Source organism: Carcharodon carcharias, chromosome 4 (genome assembly GCF_017639515.1).
Source record: "Carcharodon carcharias isolate sCarCar2 chromosome 4, sCarCar2.pri, whole genome shotgun sequence".
Classification (NCBI taxonomy): domain Eukaryota; kingdom Metazoa; phylum Chordata; class Chondrichthyes; order Lamniformes; family Lamnidae; genus Carcharodon; species Carcharodon carcharias.
This window is the reverse complement of record NC_054470.1, coordinates 160538493-160549917: the sequence shown is the minus strand read 5'-3', so window position 1 is coordinate 160549917 and position 11425 is coordinate 160538493.

Sequence of the window (11425 nt, the reverse complement as noted above, 5' to 3'; positions counted from 1 at the left end):
GGCAGAACATTGGAATCATAACAGCATGCTGTATAAAAAACAATGTCTCCTTATCTCCCCATTTCTTAAAACGGCTTCATTGGATCACCAACCCTCTTCCCATCAGAAACAGTTTTGCCCTAACAAATCTTTCAAAATAACTCTTGGTGTTGCCAGTGATTTTCTGATCTTTGTTGATGACCAAGGTACCTACCCATTGATGGGGACTCCGGAAACGAATCCTAACAAATGCTATTTGTACCATCAATAATATCAATCTGGAATGTTCAGAATTACTGGGGCGAAACTGAAAATATTATCAATGTACAAGACTCAATTCATGATTTGTGCTGCCAGTGGCAAGGCTTCATGCTGCAACACAGACACCTAAAATGATCTCCACGGTGTTGGCTGGTGCTAAAATATTGTACGGTGTCATATTGTTTTCCTATGCAAAATCATCTGGTTAATAGCAACTGGGCAATACCTATGGAGCTAAAGCCCAAGAACGATGAACAACGACAAATTGGCACCTGTACTAGGCAGTTCCACTCCACTGGTCCTGATGCATCCCGGGAGTTTTTAATCAGGAAATTCTGCACCCAGCCTTTGATTTTCCTACCATTAAAATTAATAGACAGATAAGAATAAGCTAGATAATCCCTGGCTGTGGCACTGCTGGTGCACGAAAGGAACATTGAATTGGAAAATTCTGACCAAGGTCTGTCAGTTGCTTTGGAAATATGCACTGTAATTTCTCCTATCTCACTAGCAGAAGCTAAAAATATGGTAAAAGGAGATGAAGTTCGTCTAATGACCATTTTCCTGTGTTCAGGTTCTCTGAGCAAATTGCTGTTGTGCAGGTTATTTCTGGTTTAATTGAGACCCATGGGAGATAAATGGAAATATTTAGATCATATTTTTATTTCAGTTTGGTCGTCAGCAGCAGAACACAATTCTGGGTGTGATTGCTGAAAATCAATCCGAGCTAGTTAAGTATCAACTCCATATGAATTTCCAAATTAATGCAAATTATGATTATTTAGATTTATTTGGAAGTACCAGAATTTTAATCTGATTCAGAAACCCTCATGATAATTGTAATACATAGGGCTTCGTAATTTAGGAAAATTTGATGTCATTATCAGTGTATCACAAGCTTCAGTATACAGTAGACTATTTTGAGCTGTTATCTCTTCCTTTCCCTCAGCCTGTGGCAAGTTGTGTGCTTCTCATGTATCAAATGGAACATTTTATGTTTTTTCTATTATTTGTTCATGGGATGTGAGCATCTCTAGCTTGGCTAGCATTTATTGCCCATTCCTAATTGTCCTTGAGATGGTGGTGGTGAGCCACCTTCTTGAACTGCTGTAGTGCATGTGGTGTGGGTACATGTTAGGGAGTGAGTTCCAGGATTTTGACCCAGCGACAGTGAAGAAACAACAATATAGTTCCAATTCAGGATGGTGTGTGGCTTGGAGGGGACCTTGGCAAGTGATGGTGTTCCCATGCACCTGTGCAACCTATCAACCCATTCCAGGTCAGGTATAATATAAACCCCAATGCACGGCAAGGCTCCCTGCTTGCTGCACCCAACAATGGAGGATGATTTCCTCCGTCTCCTATATCAATTCATTTACAAAGAATACATGTAATTTTACTACATATAGCAGAAGCTCCACTTTCAAAGGAGTGTTGCCCACTTTATGAGAATTGAATCCCCAGAATAACCACTTTCAGCTTCCCTGAATGAGACTGCACAGTTAGTTTTCTTGTCTCGTGCTTATTGGAAACTGCAACAAGACATCCCAGTTCACCTCATCTATGATCAAGGACATTATCAGAGAGAGGAGATTTTTAAGATTACTCTAGGCTGGGTTCAAACACAGATTCAAGTTTTAAAAGCATGGTTTCCTAATTGAAAATGAACACTAAGGTAGAGGGGAAACCCAAAATGATTTGAATTTGGCTTTTTTGGCCTATTCACATTGGATTGTTTGTCCAAATCTCGATTTTTTGGGACTCAGACATCCTATCTCTTGGAAAAACCATTCCATACCATGTGCATAATGAAGCTTTTAGCAAAAATGATGATCCATCTACAGTGTTTTAGGAAGTGGGGAGGCGCTGGCATAGTGGCATTGTCACAGAATTAGTAACCAAGAGACCAATAACACTAGACCTAATCCTCTATGGACCTGGGTTTGAATCCCACCACGACAGATAGTGGAATTTGAATCCAATAAAAATCTGGAATTAAAAGTCTAATGATGACCATAAACCCATCTGGTTCACTAATGCCATTTAGGGAAGGAAATATGCCTACATGTGACTCCAGATCTGCAGTGAAATGGCATAGCAAACCGTATCAAACTTCTACAATGCCTGAAAAAGGAATGAAACTAGGCATCGGAAATGACAATGGCAAACTCAGACCTGTCGACCCTGCAAAGTCCTCCTGTGCCAAGATTGGGGGAAGCTGTCTTACAGATGAGTCAAACAATAGTCTGACATAGTCATCCTTACAGATAATGTTCCAGACACCATCACCACCATCATCTGTCCCACCAGCAGGACAGACCCAGCAGACTTAGCAGCGCAGTGGTATACAGTTGGGAAGGAGTTGCCCTCAACATCGACTCCAGACTCCATGAAGCCTCATGGCATCAGGTCAAATATAGGCAAGGAAACTCCCTGCTGGTTACCATGTACTGTCCTCCCTCAGCTGATGAATCAGTGTTCCTCCATGTTGAACACCACTGGGGCAAGGGCACAGAATGTACTCTTTGTGGGGGACTTCAATGCCCATCACCAACAGTAGCTTGGTTGCACCACTACTGACCAAGCTGGGCTGAGCCCTAAAGGGCATAACTACTAGAATGGGTCCATGGCAGGTACTGAGGGAACCAACAAGAGGAAAAAACATACTTGACCTCATTCTCACCTGCCTGCCACAAATGCATCTGTCCATAACAGTATCGGTAGGAATGCCCACTCATAGTTGTTGTGGAGAAGAGGTCCAGCCTTCACATTGAGGACACCCTCCATCATGTTGTCTGGCACTACCACTGTGCTAAATGGGATAGATTTTGAACAGATCTAGCAACTCAAGAATGGGCATCCATGAGGCACCATCAGCACCAACTGAATTGTACTCGAACACAATCACATAGCTCGGCATATCCCCCACTCTACCATCTCCATCAAACCAGGGATCAACCTTAGTTCAATGAAAAGTGCAAGAGGGCATGCCAGGAGCAGCACCAGGCATACCTAAAAATGGAGTTGTCAACCTGGTGAAGCTATAGCACTGGACTACTTGCATGCCAACTAACATAAGCAGCAAGTGATAGACAGAGCTAAGCTATCCCACAACCAACAGATCAGATCTAAGCTCTGCAGTCCTGCCAAACCACTGGTGGTGGACAATTAAGCAACTCACTGGAGGAAGAGGCACCACAAATACCCCCATCCTCACTGTTGGAGGAGCCCAGCACATCAGTGCAAAAGATAAGGTTGAAGCATTTGCTACAATCTTCAGCCAGAAGTGCCGAGTGAATGATCCAAATCAGCCACCTCCGGAGGTCCCCAGCATCACAGATGCCAGTCTTCATCCAGCTCAATTCACTCTACATGATATCAAGAAATGGCTCATGACACTGGTTACTGCAAAGGCTATAGGCCCTGATAACATTCTGGCAATAGTGCTGAAGACTTGTGCTCCAGAACTTTTCATGTCCCTAGCCAAGCATTCCAGTACAGCTACAATACTGACATCAACCCGGTTATGTGGAAAATTGCCCAGGTATATCCTATGCATAAAAAGCAGAACAAATCCAACCCAGCCAATTGCCACCCCATCAATCTACTCTCGATCATCAGTAAAATAATGGAAAGGCTCATCAACAGTGCTATCAAGAGGCATTTGCTTAGCAATAACCTGCTCACTGAAGTTCAGTTTGGGCTCCGCCAGGACCACTCAGCTCCTGACTTAATTACAGCCTTTGTTCAAACATGGACAAAAGAGCTGAACTCAAGAGGTGAGATGAGAGTAACTGCATTTGACATCAAGGCAGCATTTGACAGAATGTGGCATCAAGGAGCCCTAGCAAAACTGGAGTCAATGGGAATCGAGGGGAAAACTCTCTGCTGGTTGGAGTCATGCCTAACGCAAAGAGAGATGGCTGTAGCTGTTGGAGATCAATCTTCTCAGCTCCAGGACATCACTGCAGGTGTTCCTCAGGGTTGTGTCCTTGGCCCAGCCACCTTCAGCTGCTTCATCAATGACCTTCCTTCCATCATAAGTTCAGAAGTGGGGATGTTCACTGTTGATTGCACAATGTTCACAACTCCTCAGATACTGAAGGTCCAAATGCAGCAAGTCTTGGACAACATCCAGACTTGGGCTGACAATTGGCAAGTAACATTCGTGTCACATAAGTGCCAGGCAATGACCATCTTCAACAAGGGAGAATCCATTGATCACCCATTGATATTCAATGGCATTACATCACTGAATCTCCCACTATCAGCATGCAGGGGTTTACGATTGACCAGAAACTGAACTGGACTAGCCATAAAAATATCGTGGCTACAGGAGCAGGTCAGAAGCTAGGAATCCTGCAATGGGTAACTCACCTCCTGACTCCCCAAAACTGATCCACCACCTATATGGCACAAGTCACGTGTGTGATGTAATACTCCCTACTTGCCTGGATAGTGCAGGTCCCACAACACTCAAGAAGTTTGACAAAGGAGCCTGCTTGACTGGCACCAAATCCACAAACATTCACTCCCTCCACCACTGATGCACAGTAGCAGCAATGTGTACCATCTACAAGATGCACTGCAGGAATTCACCAAGGCTTCTTAGGTAGCACCTTCCAAACCCTTGACCACTTCCGTCTAGAAGGACATGAGCAGAAGATACATGGGAACACCATCACTTGGAAGTTCACCTCCAAGTGGCTCACCATCCTGACTTGGAAATATATCACCATTCCTTCGCTGTTGCTGGGTCAGAATCCTGGAACTCCCTTCCTAACAGCACTGTGGGTGTACCTACACCACATGGACTGCAGCGGTTCAAGAAGGCAGCTCATCACCACCTTCTCAAGGGCAACTAGGGTTGGGCTGTAAATATTCACCCAGCTAGTGAAACCCACACCCTATGAATGAATAATAAAAAAAGAACTTCTGATTTAAATCATTGATTTCAGTTTCTGCTCAATGTCATCTGCAGAACTTGAATATTGCTGAAAAGAGGGACATACTGCCAAAGCTTTTTGCCCAGTGCTCATCAGGACAAATGCAAAGATGGCAAATTTCAAAAGAACACAATAATTTACACTACAGGAGAAAAGAGTGCTGATCAGTTGGAAAGTCGATTCTGATTGGCTGAGGCATTACCATGGAAAAAGCAACAGGGAACTCTAGGCTCCTCATATTTCCAGGTAATTCAATTTATTCAAGGCTTATTCCTTTTGTTTGCAGAGAACAGGTCACTGCATATGAATGTTTGTTGTTTCCAGCAAGTCTAGAAGAGCCAATTCACAAGCTCGACTTGTATTGGTTGTTAGTGTAGCTATTAGCATACTCAGGATAGTTCAGCAAGTGCTGCCCAATCATGGAATCACATCTGACTAGATGATTCATTTTGCGTTTTGCAAGTGTAGGCTGGTTGAGTCCGATCTTGCTAGAAGTACATACATTCATACGCATAGACACGTTCTCTGCAAGCAAAAGGAATATGTTCAACTCTTGTCCCTTTTTCAATTACCCGGGGGCTTGGGAAGCCGATAGTTTCCTGTTGCTTTCTCCATGGCAATGCCTTACCCAATCAGGATCAACTTGCTAACCAATCAGCCCCTTTTTCTCCCGTAGTATAAATGGTTATGAGCATTTGAAATTTGGCATTCTTGCGTTTGTCCTGATCAGTGCAAGATGAAAAATTGGCAACATGCCTCTCTTTCCAGTGATATTCAAATTTGGTGCTACCAGCGAAGGTTGTTGTTGTTGTATCAGTGTCTTGGGCCAGTTTACAGTCTTTCTCTCACATGCCTGTAGGGGTTGCAGTGAGGGTGTTCTGGAAGGACTGCAGATTTTTGGTGTAAAAGTTCTCATAATGCAAATTACATTTGCAAGGACTTTGTAGTGAGCTGTAAACTTAAGCCACTTTTAGTTCCCAATGCAACAATATTCTGGGATGGCTTTAATGTGAGGCTCTCTTGCTGTGAATATCAAACATGTCATCTGGTTTAATAAATTTACTGAATGCACAAGTAATGAAGGAAAGGGGGAAAAAGAATTAATTTCCATTTCACTACTGATTTTAAATCCAAGTCTATTTTATCTTCAGTTCGCCCAACAGTCAAACAACATATCGCATCTGACAGAATATTTTGGAGTGCTTCCACAGGGCACTGAAATGGTAACTAAGTAATTCATCCTTATCAAGAGTATCTGCGTCGTGCCACTGTGCTCCTGCCACAGGCTGCACGCTATTAATCAGCAAACATCTGTTTTCTGCTTGGATTCACAAAAAGAACTGGCTTTGATTATATTCCCCCATAGAGAAATGAGACTTTTTTTCTCAAATATTCATTGTGCTTGTAGTCACACTTGACTACAAAGAAACCATCTGAATGTATTCCACTGTTAGCAGGTCTGTCTCCTAAGAACCAAAGAATCGTTGCATGCTGCTTCTGCTGACATTGTCCATGATTATGAATCACGCCAATGAGCCACAGGAGTTAAAGCACAAGTTACACTCTAATGTGTTTTCTGTATAGGTTTTAGAAATCAGTTTTCTTTTAATATTTTTCCACCATTTTACATCTTCCCTGTGCAGCAGTTCATCAGTGGATGGCTGTTCTCCTGGTTGAGGCAGAGTGGAAGGAAAAAGTGAACTGAACAGAGAATGCCACAAATACTCAACCGTTCTACCATCAAACATGGAGAGAGAGAGAGAGACAGAGACAGAGACAAGAGTTGATGAAAGGTCATGGATCTTAAATGTTACCCCTATTTCTCTCTCTACAGATGCTGCCAGAACTTCTGAGTGTTTACAGCATTTTCTGTTTTTATTTCAGATTTCCAGCATTTGCAGTATTTTGCTTTTGTAAGGAGGAAAATATCTTGGACTATTCCACGTCTCGTATCACTAATAATGCTCTGTTAACTGCCTGTCCAAGTAATATAGGGCAGCACCTTAAGGAACTGGACCTGCTTGCAGCTGGAGTGCCAGCTGCAGGTCAAAGAGCCATTTGTCAGAGGCTTTGGCTTTGCTGTGGCTCTTTTACTCAGTCCAGGCATTAGCATCCCATTTCCAGCTTTCCTGACCAGAGAGTACAGGTGTGATGATGATCCTCACCTGTCAATGAGAGGATTCCCGTTTAAAGGAACCTCAACAGGGTCAGAGCGGCTCCATTGCCGATCAAAAGCAGAAAAGTGAAAGTAGAATGTGAGAAGAAATCCCTGCCCCTGATTCTCTAATGCTTCCCTGGAGATCATGCCGTGGTCTATGCAAGCTGGGAGGAAGTATTATCCCTATAGGCAGGAGAAGGAGGCCCACCTCTCAAAACAAGCAGGAAGCAACTGACAAAGTGAGCAGCAGGATTGTGATCCCTCACAGCTGGATTCAGTGCTGCAGGAGGTTCAATGGCCTCATGAGGGCAGGAAAGATGAGTGACATCCTTGCCAATCCCCACGCTCTGAACTCACAGCCATTTCCATGCACAATATTCCCCAGAATAACACACCCTGCAACTCCACTCATTCCTCTCTCTCAAGGCATCTCCTCATATTCCCATCTGTACAGCCAATACTGACACTCAAACTAATCTTACTAACATCTCAGACCCGCCTCTCACAGTCACAGCCCCACAACTGTTGTCATCCCAATTTTTCCACAAAATCCTTTTCTCACGCTTATAATTCTGAAACTTTTTGTCTTGCACATTTCAGGACATTTTTGCAAGGATACGAAATCTCAAAGGGAGCAACAATTTATACTGCATGAGAACAGGGTGCTAATTGGTTGGCAAGTGGACTCTGATTGGTAGAGCATTCCCCATGGCAAATGCACCAGGGGATAGTTAACTGCCAAGATTTTGCTTAAATTCAAACCAGGCAGGTCAACTCTGATAGGCCAAGGCATTGCCATAGGGAATGAACAAGGGAATGGCTGTCCCCAAAGCTTTTTTTTAGTTAAAAAAGACACAATGCATGGACATGTTCTTTCTGTTTGCCTCTGTTTGCCTTCAGTTTGCAAAGGACATGGCCCTGTCTGTGAATATGTATAGCTTTCAGCATGCATAAGAGAGGCACACTGCAATCCCGACTAATAATCTTAAATTATAATTCTCTGCTTACTGTCCTCCCAGGAGAAGATAGCACAGGAATTTAGAGACTTACAGCTGGGAACTGGGGATGGTCATCCAATGATAGCCACTCTGACCAGTGAAAAGGTGGAGGCCTTGTAGATCAGCTGGAAGCACTGAGAGGTGTGCATGTGGCTGCACTTTAAATATGGCGCCCAGCATGAGGAAGCATCAATGTGATGGGGTAGTGGGAAAATGAGAGCCCGCCTGCCATCAAAACGATGTGTTTCCCGGGAATGCATGATTAATGAAGCAGGATTGGGATGATACGGCATGAAAAGCCATCATTGCAGCCAACAGGTGAAACGTTCTTTTTCCCACCTGCTACCACACTCAGTGCAAATCTGGGATGATTCCGCCTTATGGCTCCAAAATTCCACAGGCAGCACCTAGTCATCTAGAGCTGACATGCATATGTAAAGAGGTAGCTTGCCAGCTTTAGGCAGATGTCCCTGCAAGAACAGATCAAAATCTCAAGCAATGATTTCCTAGTGACTCCAGTGTGGATCACTAACCAGAGTTATTTTAATCACTTATCCATCTGTTTTCCACCAAAGGGTACTGTTAAAATCACTCGCTTAAATATTTGTGGACGGACAGGGAGACTTAATGGTTCAAGTACATAAACCCATGAAAACTCAAGTGCAGGTATTTAAGGCTATAAATGGTCTATGGAAATATTTACTTTTACAATAGAAGCAGGAGTTCAAGAACAACGAATAAAGACTAATGAAATGTAGGTTAGTGTACATTTAATTTTGGATGTTTCATTGTTAAAAAAAAAACTTTAAACCATAAAGAACATATCATGTAGATTTACCAGGAATACCCCAGGGATGGAAAACTATAATTACAAGCAGAAATTTAAGATACTGTGACTATTACCACTGGAACAAGGGTAACAGGAGGAGCTATAATAGGAACTAATACAATGATGAAGAGATTTGACAGTGTGAATAAGGAAAGACTATTTCCTCTGAAAGGAGAGTCAATGATGAAGTATCTTCAGTTTAAAGTTGTCAATAAGAGAGGAAGGACAGGAGGCACAAGAAATCTCCTCACACAACAGGTTTTTGGAGCACAGAATGATTACCCACAGGAGTGATTACACCGGGGCCTATTTCGTCTATTAAGGGCAAGTTGGATACATTTTTTTTGACTCATTCATGGGATGTGGGCTTTACTGGCTGGACCAGCATTTATTGCCCATCCCTATTTGACCCAACGACAGTGAAGGAATGGCAATATATTTCCAAGTCAGGATGGTGAGTGACTTGGAGGGAAATTTCCAGGTAGTGGCATTCCCATCTATCTGCTGCCCTTGTCCTTCTAGCTGGTAATGGTCATGGGTGGTGCTGTCGAAGGAACCTTGATGAATTCCTGCAGTGCATCTTGTAGATGGCACACACTGCTGCTACTGTGTGTCGGTGGTGGAGGGAGTGAACGTTTGTGGATGTGGTGCCATCACACTCCTGAGTTGTGCCTTGTATATGGTGGAGAGGCTTTAGGGAGTCAGGAGGCGAGTTACTTGTCGCACGATTCCTAGCCTCTGACCTGTTCTAATAGCCACAGTATTTATCTGGCTAGCCTAGTTCAGTTTCTGGTCAGTGGTAACCCTCAGAATGTTGATAGTGGGGGATTCAGTGATGGCAATGCCATTGAACATCAAGGGGCAATGGTTATGTTCTCTCTTGTTGGAGATGGTCATTGCCTGACACTTATGTAGCACGAATGTTACTTGCCATTTGTCAGCACAAGCCTGGATATTGTCCATTTCTTGCTGCATTTGGACATGGACTGCTTCATTGGGCCTACAACACTACTCTGAAGAACTCCTGCTGTGATGTCCTGGAGCTAATATGACTGACCTCCAACAACCACAAACATCTTCCTTTGTGCTAGGTATGACTCCCCCTGATTCCCATTGACTCCAGTTTTGCTAGGGCTCCTTGATGTCACACCTGGTCAAATGCTGCCTTGGCGTCATGGGCAGTGACTCTCACCTCACCTCAGGAGTTCAGCTCTTTTGTGCATGTTTGAACCAAGGCTGTAAAGGGGTCAGGACCTAAGTGGCCCTGGCGGAACCCAAACTGGGCACCAGTGAGCAGGTTATTGCTAAGCAAGTGCCGCTAGATAGCACTGTTGGTGACCCCTTCCACTACTTCACTGATGATGGAGAGTAGACTGATGGGGCAGTAATTGGCTGGGTTGGATTTGTCCTGCTTTTTGTGTACAGGATATTCCTGGGCAATTTTCCACCTAGCCGGGTAGATGTGAGGGTTGTAGTTGTACTGGAACAACTTGGTTAGGGGTGCGGCAAGTTCTGGAGCACAAGTCTTCATTACTATTACCAGAATATTGTCAGGGCCCATAGCCTTTGCAGTATCCAGTGCCTTCAGCCGTTTCTTGATATCACATGGAATTAATTGAATTTGCTGAAGACTGGCATCTGTGATGCTGGGGACCTCCGGAGGAGGCCATGATGGATCATCCGCTCGGCACTTTTGGCTGAAAATTGTAGCAAACGCTTAAGCTTTACTGTTTGCACTGATGTGCTTGGCTCCTCCATCATTGAAGATGGAGTTATTTGTGGAGCCTTCTGCTCCAGTTAGTTATTTAATTGCCCACCACCATTCATGACTGGATGTGGCAGGACTGCAGACCTTATATCTGATCCGTTGGTTGTGGGATCGCTTAACTCTGTCTATCACTTGCTACTTATGATGTTTGGCACACAAGTAGTCATTCTTAGGTATGCCTGGTACATACCTATTTGAAGCAGTGGAAAATATTTGGTTATAAGAAGAGAGTGAGGCAGTAAGATTAATTTTGAATTGGTTAAGCAAAGAGCCAGCACTTCCATAATGGAACAAATCCTTCTGTGCTGTAAATTGTAATTGTTCTATGGTTCCACCATAGGATCAAAAAGGCAAGTGCATTTACTGAACTCACAAAGCATATCAAGGCGTAAGAGTGGATTATGATAATTATAATTAACTTTTAATAAGCCGTTCAATATTAGAAAGAACCATAGGAATTTTGAAAAGAATAGTGTTATAATTATG